This window comes from Molothrus ater, chromosome 10 (genome assembly GCF_012460135.2).
Source record: "Molothrus ater isolate BHLD 08-10-18 breed brown headed cowbird chromosome 10, BPBGC_Mater_1.1, whole genome shotgun sequence".
Classification (NCBI taxonomy): domain Eukaryota; kingdom Metazoa; phylum Chordata; class Aves; order Passeriformes; family Icteridae; genus Molothrus; species Molothrus ater.
This window is the reverse complement of record NC_050487.2, coordinates 7395800-7409896: the sequence shown is the minus strand read 5'-3', so window position 1 is coordinate 7409896 and position 14097 is coordinate 7395800.

Below are 14097 nucleotides of genomic sequence, written 5' to 3'. Positions count from 1 at the left end.
CAGCATGTGCCAGCAGTGCTGCGGTGTGACACAAAGCAGGATGGGAATCCCGGGCTTATTTCCCACAGGGAAGAGCCAGAGCTGCTAAGATGGATTCTGTGTCGCTATGACCCCTCCTACACCTGCACACAAAGTCCCTGCTCCCTCCAGAGGGGCGGAGTGGGCGCTACTGAGCCTCGGGCAGAGAGAGAGAGAGAGAGAGACATCATCACACTCCCATCACTGTGAGGATCTTCCAGCTCCACCAGCCCAAGGAATGAGCATGAGCCCCAGTGCAGGAGCTGTGATTCACGGCCAAGGAGCCAAGCAGAGGGCTCAGGGAATGACCTCTTGGCTTAAGATGTAGAATAATTGATGGGTCTGTTTGTAGCTGTGAAAGAGGACCTGAACCACTGCAATACACAGGACTTGCAAGGGGTTCTCAGGAGACTGGCATTAAGTCCCTGTAGGAAATTTCAGGGAGCACAGTCAAGCATTGTCTTTCCTCAGATGTCATCTTTTCCACTGGACACATGCAAGCACAGGAATATGTGTGACACCACTGCAAGGTGAGTCTCTCAGCCACACATTCTATTACATGTTAAGCTTCAGACATAAAACAGGCTCATGCCACAAAACCACATCTAGCTCTAATCCTTTTACTGCTACTAAACGAGACATTTCCCTAGTTTTCAATCAAGTTGGTTCTAACGAATGCTTTGCAGCTGTGGAAAGTATCTGAAAGAATTAGCTGTTGTTTTTAGGGATCTCAGATGAAATATTCCACATGTGGTCCTTTGGGACTGCCACACAGCAAAGGCTGGGAAAGCCAAAACACAAAAGGAAAGTCCGGGGGGGCTATGTACATGCTCACACAGGATGAAAAGTGTGTTGGCTGTTTCAAAGCTCAGGGAGGGCAAGGATCAGGTCTAGCAAACTAAATCAGCTAAAGAGAAGAACCCAAACACTACATACAGCATTTGGAGAAGCAGCTGAACCCCAGCTGCCAAGGACACAATGCAGAAATTGAACACCACACACACACTACCATCAGCTATCCCCTTAAACACAAAGATTTGAGGACCTGAGCCTGGATTTGATTGCCACCACAATTCATGAGACAAGTCAAGACTAGTGCTTTGATTCAGCTCTAATAATACCAATTTAAGTTACTTCCATGACATCTAAGCACCAGAGAAGAGAAGTCTTGAAATTATTTATTCTTATGAAGTGAGTCAATGGAGCAGAGACTACTTCCTTGGACTTACGTGTATTCCCCCAAAACTAACATTTACCACAGCAAAAAATTATCTGCAAATTCTGCTGAGGAGGCATGAGACTCTTCCAATTATATTGAGAATGCTTTTGCAATATAATATTGATTATATTAAGCCTCCTATGATCCTATGTTAATACATATAATACTATCTGTAGAAGAATTACATAGAATCAGGGGAAAAAAGTATGAGATTAGGGTTCCCAGACTTTGCTGTATTTGCAATTCATGCCGACTGTGTTCACTGTCAAGCTGTCGTTTTACATTATGAGTTAATTTTCCTGCTATTGATCCTCTCTCTCTGCTTATTCTTTTTCTCCTTCTTCAGCTGCCAGGGTTTTGGAAAACAATAACAACCAAAACTATAACAAAGAACCTGAAGTCCCAAACAAATTTTGCACACATTCATTCCATAACCATCTGCCAGCCTGACTTCTACAGCCCCATGCAAATTTCCATTAAAGTTGCTATGCATTTGAATAACGAATCATTTTAGAGAGAAAAGAGGGAAAGAGGCACAGTGCATTCTTGTCGAAGAGGAGCTAAAATCAAATAAAGGTACTCCACAGCATAGGTGTTTATAACATTATAGTTGCTGTAAATAAACTGAAACTTGTTTCTGAAAACAAAATTTAACAAGGACAGAAATATGGCCCACAAATTAGGTGTTGCATTTTGGTAAGGAATTAATGAAATACCCCATATAACACAGAGAGTTACAGAAACAGAAAAGGAGAAAAGAATTGTGATAGGTACAATTCCCCCAGGACACTTTAACTATATTCTATGCTCAACAGCAGGATTTGTATATAGCAATAAGCCTGAAAGTGAAAGAGACATATGTGGAATCTTTCTCCTTTCCTAAAACAATATTCTTTTCTAACACCTTATTCTTTCTATTCTTTTTTTATTTAGTCTCTTTGCATTTCTCCAAGCTGGTTTTGGCTGAAAGACACAGCATGGGAAAAAGCAGAGCAAAGTGTGTGTAAGCCTAAGTGTAAGATCTTTCTGGCATGCAGTGATGGGACACCCTCTCCTGGAGAAAGAGACACACTTCCTCTGCTCCAGTAGTGAAAGAATAGGAAATTAGTGATATTCCTGGGATCTGGAGACAAACCACCACAACACTTGGTATCATGACAATAAGTAGGAATGCTTCCCCTTGATATACAAAGATTCTTCTCTGGACTGACAAAGACACTGTTAGATACAGCACCCTTCAGAAAAATCACTCATTCACATTTCATTATTAACAGCTATTTTAGAATCATAAAGACAGGAACCTCTAGATGAAATAAGTCAGGACTTTTTACTCAAATTCAGATCCTCCACAAGGGGGATCCCATTGGTGGACTGACTCCCTGCATCACAAAATACAACACTTTGAGCCAGGCAGAACATCACCATTCAGGTGGTTACCTCCTAAAGTTAAAAATTCAAATATCTCAGATGGAAACAAAGGGTCATCGTGCTTGGCTAAAAGTGTAAGTTCTACACATTTCCTTCACTCACTTCTTTAAGATGTCATCATTTCACATCATTATAGATTATGGCAGTTCTCACTAATCCACTCATTTTTGCTTAGGATGTCATTTGCAAAATTTATAAAAGAACCTATGAAACTTCTCAAAGGAATGCCTCCAAGAGGCAAAATATTAATCAACATGCTACTGCCTGTGGGTGAATAAGAAAGCAGTGACTAGAGCAGGGGTTTGTGGTGCCAGTGACCAGGCTACAGGTGACAGTGTGGCAAGTTCCTGACTGCCTGTAGCCTTTAAAAATCAAAGACCTTTACAGGTACAGGGCTCCCAAATGAGCACCTGGATTCCAGCATGGCATATTCACACTGGCAGCAATGCCTCCGACACCAGAGTGGAACGAACACCTGGGGAATTAATTTTGCCTCCTGAGATGGCTGTGTGCAGAGAGCAGGACAGCTTCTGACCTGGACCTTAATTAGATGCAAAAAAGAGTGCAAGGAGAGAGAAAACCACAGGTCAGAGTGGTCGCTGATGTGAATTTTGAACTTCATTTGACATTGCTAACATTGCTCTCATTTGCAGAGCTTCTAACCACGGTCTCCTGTGCTATGACAAGTTTGTAATAAATTACAACTGATCAAACTGCAGGTACTTCTCTCAGTTTGCAGCCCAATTTAGAAAACATCAGTGGAAGAACAGCAGCAGCACATGGCTCAGGCTATGCCTGATCAAAGGGGAATTATTCCTCACAGCTCCAGGAGCATCCAGGCACTGTTTACCTCAAGGCAGGGATGAACAGCAAGGATAAGGCACTGAAGCCCCTAGGAAGTTCTCACAGCCTGAAAAAGTCTGCAGAGAAAATTTCTAAGATGCATTAAGCACAAAGGTTCTCAGTGCCCAAGGCAAACAGGAAAATATTCCTTCCTTCAAGTTACTTAACATTAAATCATCACCTGCAGGCTCAGGCTGCCATTTCACACTGAGTCACATCCCACAGTGTCAGGAGTTCTCCCCAAATCATTTGCTCTCCCCCTCCCCACCCCAACACACACAGTGGTTTCTCATTCAAGCATTAGCAGAATATGAATTACCTCTAGGAAGGAATGAGACTTATATATAACATACATTAAAGCCCTGATTAAATTCAGCCCCAGCCTTCCAGTCACTTCAAACAGTTCTACATTCAATTATAGTTTGGAATTTATAAAGAAAAAGAAAATTCTTAGCATTTCTTGGTGTTGTATGTATACACTGATCTAGTGCATTTATGTTTTAAGTTTTGGCAAAACCCACAAGTAAGCATAACAATTTTGCACCCCAAAAAAGTTAAATAATCAGCCAGGTTCATAAAAATCTCTTCAAATAGTATCTCATTTCTGCTGTGCATTTTATCCAGAGGAATCTTGAACAGACTTTGAAATATGCAACAAAGCACAGTATAAATTATATAAATTGTATTATCATTTCCCTCTCAGATGAGGGAGCACCTGCTTGACACTGAGCAGCATCACTGCACAGCAGGCTGCAGCTGGAAGCAGAGCAGTTTTTATACAGAAACTGCAGGTGGAGTTCAGAGTCAATATAATTACAGAGTCGGGAATTTCATCAGAATCCTAAGGATGATATTCCCTTCACTGTTTCTTGTGAAAGTCTGTAAAACTTAAATTATTAAAAAGGCTTTCCTCCAGCCATTCTTATTTTGGATTGACATTTCTTCACTTGACTCTCAGTTTCGGTGATCAGTAAAATCACAAAGGAATTGTGCTCTGGCAGAGCTTCCCAACAGGTATTTCTTGTTGGAATCAGATCAGGATTTTCAATGAGAGTGCAGGGGAAGCCTTTCCAAAGTTTGGTTCACATCTGTGAAGGGGCCATGCTCATTACTAATAACACCCACCAGGGAGATGCATGTATCATTTCTTAATGCAAATAGCATGCTAACATTTCCAGCAGATTCATCTGAAATTGCTTCTTCTCTTGACATCAAGAAAGCAGAGTGCCATGGCAAAAAAATCATTTAGAACTTACCTTCCTGCTGTCCTTACAGAAACCTCTCTCTTCAGGCCAGCTCTGTGGGAGCACAAGCAGAACCTGGAAATGGTGCTTTACCTGCACAACATTTATGAACAAGCGTCTATTGATGGAAAACAACAAAGAAAAAAGTAGGCTCAGGATTTTAGAAGCCTGGTATCTGTGCATTTTTATCTTGCCTCTGATCACCTTCAGTGTCTCAGAACAGTCTTTAACTTCCCCTAGAGAATCTCTCTCCTCATATATATTCACAAAATCTGTAGAGTTTGGTGACTTCTACATTCCTGACAAATGTTGAAATCCACCCATGTTCAAAATTTACCAAGAGGAAACCTCTCCCCAAACCAGTGCCAGGTGTGATTACAAAAACCCTTCTCTCCTGTGCTGAGGTGTTCCCAGCAGACCAGATTCAGCTGAGTACCAGATTAAAGAACCAAAGCTTTGTGCTCTTTTCTCCACACATCCAACAAATCAGTGATTTACAGAGCTGGCCCACCAGGGTAACAGCAGATGTTGGCACTCTGTCAGCCTGAGAAAACTCTTCAATAGAGAAGACATCTGCTGAGAATGTTTGGTAAGGACACTTCACTCTCTTCCAGTGGCAAAGTCATTTTCAGAAGGAGTTAACAAACAAAGTCTTTGCCTATGTCTGTCCAGATGAACTAGACAAATCCCAGAAGTTTTGAAAGAAACTGGATTGATAAATGCTGTAAACAAGCTTTAAATTTTAGATCAATATTTTTCAGGACTTTAATCTCCTCTTGCAGCAACATGTTCTTATTAAAAATAATCCATTCTGTACAGGGAACATTGCTGGAAAAACACATAAAGAAATTTTGAAAATTCACATTTAGGAGACTCTGAGGAAAGAGAACAGTGCACAGAGAACAAAGTGTTCTATTCAATCCCAATTCTGACTTGACAAATTTGACATCTGAGTGTAAATAAGAAACAGTGAAAAAAGCTTTATGAGAAACCCCTGAAAGATATTGTATTTATGTACAGGCACACAAACAAATGCACAGGAACTCATAGGCACCATTTAGGTTCTCGGAAAGCCAAACTTTGCAACAAGATCAAATAACAAGTTAAAATTCATAATTTTATAACATTTCTAAGCATTTCTCTTCTGGATGAGAGATGCAATAAGCCCTTCTCAATTCTGTGTCTGGAAAAGAATCCCCCCAACACATATTTCAACATTTTGGAGTTGCCTGAGTGGTCACTGATTCAAGAGAAAAATATATCAGCTTCTTTAGAAAGAGAGAAAATTGTGAGGGGAGGGCATGGGAATGAAGGAAGTAATGAAAGGTAACAGATTAAGATGATACAGATTTTTCCCTGAGGAGGTTCTTGGCAGGAAGCCAGCAATGAAATCTACATTTGCACACTCCTGTGGGAACTGAGAGAAACCTCAGCCCTGCCAAGCTATGTGGCCTCATTTGGATGGATGAAAAGGCTTTAGATAACTTGCTGTACATGGGGAGAAACGCACAGCTTCCAAACACCCAAACCCATGAGTTGTTTGCCAGGAGGCTGCCACTATACATGCCAGAAGTAGTGGACATTGGGGAAGTATTTCCCTACAACCAAAGAAAAATAAAGGATGAGAGAGATTTAGAAGTCACCTCTCATCTCCTCATTACAAAAGAACATAAATGCTCAGGGAGGTGTTCATATCTCCTGTTCCTAAAGACACTGAAGGTCTGTGACTTCAAACCTCTCCCACCCGTTCATCCCACCATTCTTCTACTCTTACTCCCACAATTTCTTTCTTAAATGCCCAACTTGAGTATTTTTAGCTATAATTACTTCTAGCCCTAACCATGAGGAAGGAGATTCAAATCCTTCTCTCTTTTTTTTTTTTTTTTCATAGTAACCATATTTGCATTTGATTGAACCCTTCTCCCCTTCCTGATTTCTGTCAGTAATCTCCCTCCAGTTTTGAGCTTTCTCACTGTTCTGGATGTTCAAAAGAGGGCATGGCACTTGAGGCAGGCCCTTCACCAGCTCTGAGGGAGAGGGAGGATGGCTCCATGCATTCCCTGGGCCACAGCACTTCCTTAGTGCAGCATCCTTTCCTCCCTTGGATCTCCCTCCTGCACTCCCCAGGCAGCAGCACCACTTGGCTCTGGTTCTCTCTCACACAACCCTCAGGAACACAGAGCCCCATCCAGGCTCTGAGAAAGACCCCCCTTCCTCCCCTGTCAATGTTGTTGCTAAATAGTTGTATTTTGTCTTAATTAGTATAGTCTGCAGGGCACTTATTCTTTGAGTTATCCTGAGAGCTATTTCTAATAAATATAGATGAGAGGAACCTTCAAAGGTTGCACCAGGTATTTTAACACTATTTCCTACTGGTGAAATAATATGTTTCAACATGCTCGAGAGCTCCAAGAGGCCAAAGAATTGTGACTGCTTCTGTGATAAATTGAAATAATGAATATGGGTTGAGTATGTTTCATACTCAACCCATATTCATTATTTAAAAGCACATAGGATTGAAAAAACATGACCTGGATTCTGTACTGATGAAATGATGCCATTTAAAAAGAAGTAAAGCAAATACTACGTTTCCTATTCCACAGCAATAAGTAAATTGCTCATACTGTGTTTAGAGTTAGAAGTGTGCACAATGAACCATTTACTAATCTATCATCTTTCCATCCACAAATTAACCACACAGGATTACAGAACAGTCTGGGCTGAAGGATCATCAATCCAATTTCATATTCTCAGTGTCACATCCACAAATATTCAAAGGGATTTCGTAACATATTTCAGTTTTGAGCTTGCATGCAAAATGTTCCCTGCACCTGCTGTTATGAGTGGCTAATATTTGACATTCTGTATTTTTCTTATTTCATTCACATACTTTTAATATTTATGTTCTCTGATCAGACATGTTCCAAGCCCAGTATATAGCTAACAAAATATCTTCACAACAGCCAAAGGTGGATGAAATCTATACCATATTTATAGGGAAATAAACATTTGTGCAACAAGTATGACTGTCAAGTATGCCAGTGCTGATTTACTCCCTCTACAGATACATGAGAGCATAAATACAGGAAATTTTAAAAGTATTTGAAGCTGGGGTACAACATCAGCACAGGGCATGAACTCAACCTGCATCCAAATTTTCTGGATGAAGCAGGAGACTGCTTAGGGTGGCATTCCAGTTATTTGGAGGAAATACTTTCTGGGGATTTGCTGGAGGGAGAGGAGATCCTGTCCCCAGGGAAAGCCCTGGCTTGCACGTTCCATGGGGCTGTGCTGCTGCTCAGAGCTGCTCACACACGCAGACACACACAGGGCTGCGGGGAGCGGAGCGTGTGCCTCAGCCTCGCCCCACCATCCCTCAGCTGCCACATCTTACACACGAGCCACTTCGGAATGTGCCCTTTGGAGCCATTCCCTTACCTCGAATCAACGCCCGGGTGACCGCAGTTTTGCTGCTGGTCCCGTTTTTGGGGAGCAGCGCGGATCCTGCAGCGCGGCCCGTCCCGGGCCCGTCTCCAGGACACGCTCCCCAGGGCCGGCCCGGGGGTGTCTCAGTGCAGCTTCACTCCGACCTGATTTCACAGCACGTTCCCCGCTTTGGGTACCGCATCCCGGCAGTCCGTACCCGAACCGAGCCGCAGGAGCGGGCAGGACACGGTCCCGGTGCCCTCCTCCGGCATCCCGGGGCTGCTCCGGCTCACCGGAGCATCCTCAGCATCCTCCTCCTTCTCAGCTCCGTGCGGCCCGGCCGGCACCTGCAGCCCCTCACAGCCCCCCACAGCCCCGTGTGCCCCTCACAGCCCTTCACAGCCCCGTGTGCCCCCCACAGCCCCGTGTGCCCCCCAAAGCCCCTCACAGCCTCATGTGCCCCCCACAGCCCTGTGTGCCCCTCACAGCTCTGTGTGCCCCTCACAGCCCCGTGTGCCCCTCACAGCCCTTCACAGCCCCGTGTGCCCCCCACAGCCCCGTGTGCCCCTCACAGCTCTGTGTGCCCCTCACAGCCCCGTGTGCCCCTCACAGCCCTTCACAGCCCCGTGTGCCCCCCACAGCCCCTCTGTGCCCCCCAAAGCCCCTCACAGCCCCATGTGCCCCCCACAGCCCCGTGTGCCCCTCACAGCCCCGTGTGCCCCCCACAGCCCCATGTGCCCCCCACAGCCCCTCTGTGCCCCCCAAAGCCCCTCACAGCCCCATGTGCCCCCCACAGCCCCGTGTGCCCCTCACAGCCCCGTGTGCCCCCCACAGCCCCATGTGCCCCCCACAGCCCCGTGTGCCCCCCACAGCCCCTCACAGCCCCCCACAGCCCCGTGTGCCCCTCACAGCCCCATGTGCCCCTCACAGCCCCATGTGCCCCCCACAGCCCCGTGTGCCCCCCAAAGCCCCTCACAGCCCCGTGTGCTCCCCACAGCCCTGTGTGCCCCCCACAGCCCCGTGTGCTCCCCATAGCCCCCTCAGAGCCCCGGGTATGAGAGAACCTTGCAGGTGGAATTGCAGGATTGAGAGTCTGGACCACTCTTAGAAAATTCGACTTTTTGCATCGGATGAAGGAGCTGGAAGACAGTAAAGGGGTCTATTTCCCTGACAAAAGACAAGGTGTACCGTTTGCGTTGTCATCTGATGTTGAGGAAGAAACACCGCGACCCCCAATTAGAATTGAAACCCTTGATGACGGCCAAGGTCAGCAAACCGCTATTAAAACTGTGTGTGCACGAAGTCACTGGCAAGGCCCCAGACAGCATTTTTCAGTTTGCTCCACAAAGATCAGAGGATGGCAGCAGTGAAAAGGGCAACAGCTCCCGAGCAGGAGCAAACCTGCAGGATCTAACCTGCAGCAGGGAGGCGATGGGGCAGCGGGGAAGGCACAGGGCTGGAGCCACTGTGGACCCCACGGCTCCAGCAGCTCCAGCCAAGGGCCCAAGGAGCACCCCAGGAGCTATCGAGGACACACAAAGGCTGCTTTCCCTCCTGCCATTGGCTTCCAGCATTTGCAGGAAGTTTTCCTCCGGGCAAAGCAGGCAAAGCGAAGGTCTGCGCCCCAGCGAAGTGCTTTATGAAGATTACGGATGGCAAGCAGTCAGTCCTTTGTGAAAAGAGGAGATTCAGTCAAATCCAGTGGTTTCACAGGGACACATGGGTCCTGTTGTGACAATTACCTTCCATTCTCTGCCAATCAGAACAAGCACTGCCAGAAGCAGCCCAGATTCACAACAAGCCCTCACAGCTAATGAGCCCCTGTCTAGCTGTGTTTAAGCTGGCTGCCTCCTCCTTATAAACACCACTTCAGAGCAGCACGGCCTGCTTCCAGTCCCCTCTGAAAAGGAAAGGATTTTTATCACTCTTCAACAAGATGCAGTGCTCTTTCTTACCAAAACCCCAATTACCAGATTGCAGACTCAAGTTAAATATTAACAGGTAAAACTCTCCCTAAACCTACTTACCTCTGGGTTCACAGCTAAAGGGTTAGGAACACAGCTGAGAGTACACTAATTGCTGACAAATGTCATCTTACACCAGTCCTATTACATAGTCATGGACATCATTTAATCCCCCTTGGAAGAGGTTTAAGCAAAAAGACATCTCTCTAGTGCTTGAGATAGGACTCAAGCCATTATTGTTGTCCACTTGACAGCTAAAAATTACAGCAGCCATTAATCATCCTTCAAGATATGCTTATGCATGTATGAGCAAAGAAGAAAAGCATTGCAGCCTGTTACTTATAAAGGTTTGGTTGTCGAAGTTGTTTTTTTTTTTTAAAGGCACTGAATTGGTCAAAAGCCTGTTATAACTGGCATTGCTAAAGAACATTCAGTATGTGATCAGTTCAAAAAGGAAAATGAAATTAGCCACCAGTGGATCAATACTGATTCATCAGGAACCAGACTTGATTCCATCTCTGTTACTCACCACTTTTGGGGACAGACAGACTTTTATAAAGATGAAACAGTATTATAATCATCCCTTTCATCATCTAAATCTGCAGAATCCTTCTTAGATCACTCTGCTTCTGATGACAAAATTGTTTGGGCCTACCCAGGAGCTGCAGCTGTGCCTACACAGGTCCAACCAGGAGTAGGACAGCACTCGGTGTGTCCAGTAGCTGGCCCTGGACCTTTAACCTTCCAGTTACTTCAGCTACTGCTGCCTACACCCCAGCAGTCACACGTACACCCTGCAGACACCCTGCAGCTGCCCCTAGCCATTCCTTCTGTCCTGTAGCTGGCTGTTGTCCTCAGCCTCCTGGTTAGTAACAGCTTCAAACCACTGCCTCTGTACCTGCTCCAGGAAAGGTGGATGCAAGAAGCCACACTGTCTATTTGCTATTTTCTATTTTTCATCTCTTATCCTACGTATCCTGTTTTGTAAGGACCTACAGCAACAACTTCTGCTCAAACTTTCCCCTCCCACATCTTCCCATGACCATTCTACAATGGCATCTGTAAGGCTGTGTCCTGGGGTGATGTTATGACACTGTATCACCTACCATGGGCTTTAGTCCCAAACGTGGGTCCTGTGACTTAGGGCTGGGAGGGGGAAGCCAGGGAAATTCCTCAGCATGCAGTTTGTGTTCAGTTCTCACAGACTCCCCATCTCTCTCTGCTGTGCAGCCAGGAGAGTTGTGTCTCTGCTTTTAGCTAGCTCCTGTTTGTTGGCTGAGGCACGAAGTTCTCCTGGGGCTGTGGCTGCTTCTCGGGGACCTGTTCAGCTGTGCTCCGGTCCAAAACCCCGGCCAGCACCGGGAGCCCCACCCCGCGGCCCGGCGGGGGAGGCTGCAGGGACATCCCGCCTCCGGACTCTAAGATACCAGCCTTCTGCACAATGAGAAGGTTTGTTACCTAACGTAATTAATTCTCTTTTTTTCCATGCCTGCACTCTTGTTTGTTAAATAACAGGGTTTTGTTTTTTCACTTTCCTCCAAGAAATTCCTTTCAAACCTGTGGGGAGGGGCTGCCCAAACCTACCTTTCTTTAGAGAACACGTTCATTTCAGGATGTTTCCTCCTAATTTGTCTCAAACTGAGACAGACTGCCAAACAGATGATTTTTCTTACCCAGCCAAAAAGACTTTTTAGAATGCAAACTGGACTGCTTTACATTTAGAATGCCATCATTTTCCTTTCACCCTACATTTTTACTTTGAACAGAAGAAAAAAATAATTATTATTTTGGCCAGGGGATCCTAAAGGAATAGCTTAAGTGTAATTCTAAATCACTTTTGAAAATGGCTCTTCAGAACATTTGGAAATAACAAGCTTAATGCTGTTTGATTTCAGTTTGAAGGAAATTTACGAAGTTCAGACTCTGTCACATCTTAACTGCTTGAATAAGGTCTTAGTACTCACATACAGCATAGCTACTTTCATGTGAAAAAGGGGGAAGGAACAAAACTGCAAGGCAAGCAAACTGAGACCAAACCAGAAAACTGACAGGAAAAAATACTACTCTGTTTTATACATCCATATAGAATAGGCTTTACTAATTTCAAAAATAACTCTGCTGAAAAGTGTAGGGCTGATTTTAGTACACAGGCCAGCAAAGCTGCAGAATACCTGCAGAATACACCTGTGCTCAACAACATGAATTACTCACTTCAAAATTACCACCACAGCTGTCGTTACTCCTTCTTCACCCCACAAGGGTTTGAGCATCTCACATAGATACCTGTTCGCTTAAACCGCGGGTTTCTCGGCCTGCAGGATGAAATCCATCTACAGGTGACCTGGTTTTAACTCTTCCTTTTCCAGAGCCTTTCCCGGTGCAATTCCCGCAGCCCGAGCTGCAGCGCAGGGAGCCGCCACGCGAGGGCGCCGCAGCCCCGCCGCGCTGCCGCTCCCGTCTCCGGGGGGATCCCGCTCCCGCACCCCCGGGAATTCGCCTCGGGAGCCCTTCCCTCCCTTTTTCATGCACTAACAATACACGGCAGCTCAGGCCAAGCCATTTGGCACTCACAGCGTGCAAGGAGCGTTTGGAGCTAAAGCTGTTACGGCTTCCTAGAAATGGAACAAACCGAGGGGAAGAGCGGGCAGGGAGAGACGGGACATCGGCACTGCGCTGGAAAATGAGCTGGATCGGGTGAGGAAGCACTGCACGGATTTCATTCACAGCACAAGTACTCAACATGTTTAAACATCAGTTTCTGAATACCGTGTTTAGCACACAACAAAACAGCCCACTCCTACATCGGTTTCAAGCCAAGAGCAAGATCTCAAGCAGCATTCCTTAAAGCAGCAGCACTTAATTAAATTGTGCAACTCCTCAAGCCATTGTTTCTCAGTTAGTACATCTAATTCATGAGTGCACCCCTACAGAAAGGCTATTTATCAATTCCAGGATAAACAAATTCCCACCAATTCCTCTTTTCATTGTTCAGGTAGTTACATTTGTTACCTTAATCCAAATATAAATCCACTTGAAATTACAAATTGAATCATAAATTAGGTCAAAACTTCAAAATGTCATGATTAATCAACTTCAGTAATGCAGTTTGCTTATCACTTCATGTCCACAGCCAGGTCCAAGGTTTGTGAGAGTGATCTCAGCCCTGCAGCTCTTTCCTTTAGCTCTTCTGATGACACTGGAGATGATGCATCAAGGCTTTCATTGCTGCAGATCCTCTCTGTGTATGGCTTACAGGAGATCTTAATGAACTGTGCATACACTGAAGAATAATTAGCTTTTTCCCTTTTTAAAAAATTATTTTTACATTAAAGATTTGGTTCTGCCCACCCAGTGACCCTCAAACATACAGGTGAGCAGATACTGACAACCTGAAGCTGTAGCTGAAATTTAGTTCGAGATTACCTAAATTCCCCAGTCCAGGTTTCTTGTCACTACCCTGACCACAGTGGAGGCTTTTTTGGCTGAAACAGCTATCAGTGCTCTTTTTCACACCAGGACAAGAGAGATGGAGCTGCTGGAGAGTCCCCACTGACAATCAAGGTGATTTGGAGCACCTGACATGAGGGTAGAGCTGGGTCTGCTTAGCCCAGAGAAGAGAAGGCTCAAGGAAATCTCATCGATACCTGAAGGGAACTGTAAGAGACATCTTCACAGTGTTGCCCAGTGACAGGAGAAGAGGCAGTGGGGGCACAATCACAGGAGGTCCCACCTCAACATGAAGGAAAAGTTATGGGGTCTCTGCTAGTTATATTGGGCAAAAGGTGCCCTTGCCATAATTTCTACAGTCAGCTCAACTTTCAGATTCTCTCTTCCTGTCTGGTCTCCAGCACACAAGCAGATCTAGTCTCTTAGACAGAAATGTTACCACTCCAATGTGGTACCAAAGCCCCAATATTCTATCAGAACTGCTAGTTCAGTGTTCATGAAATGTTTA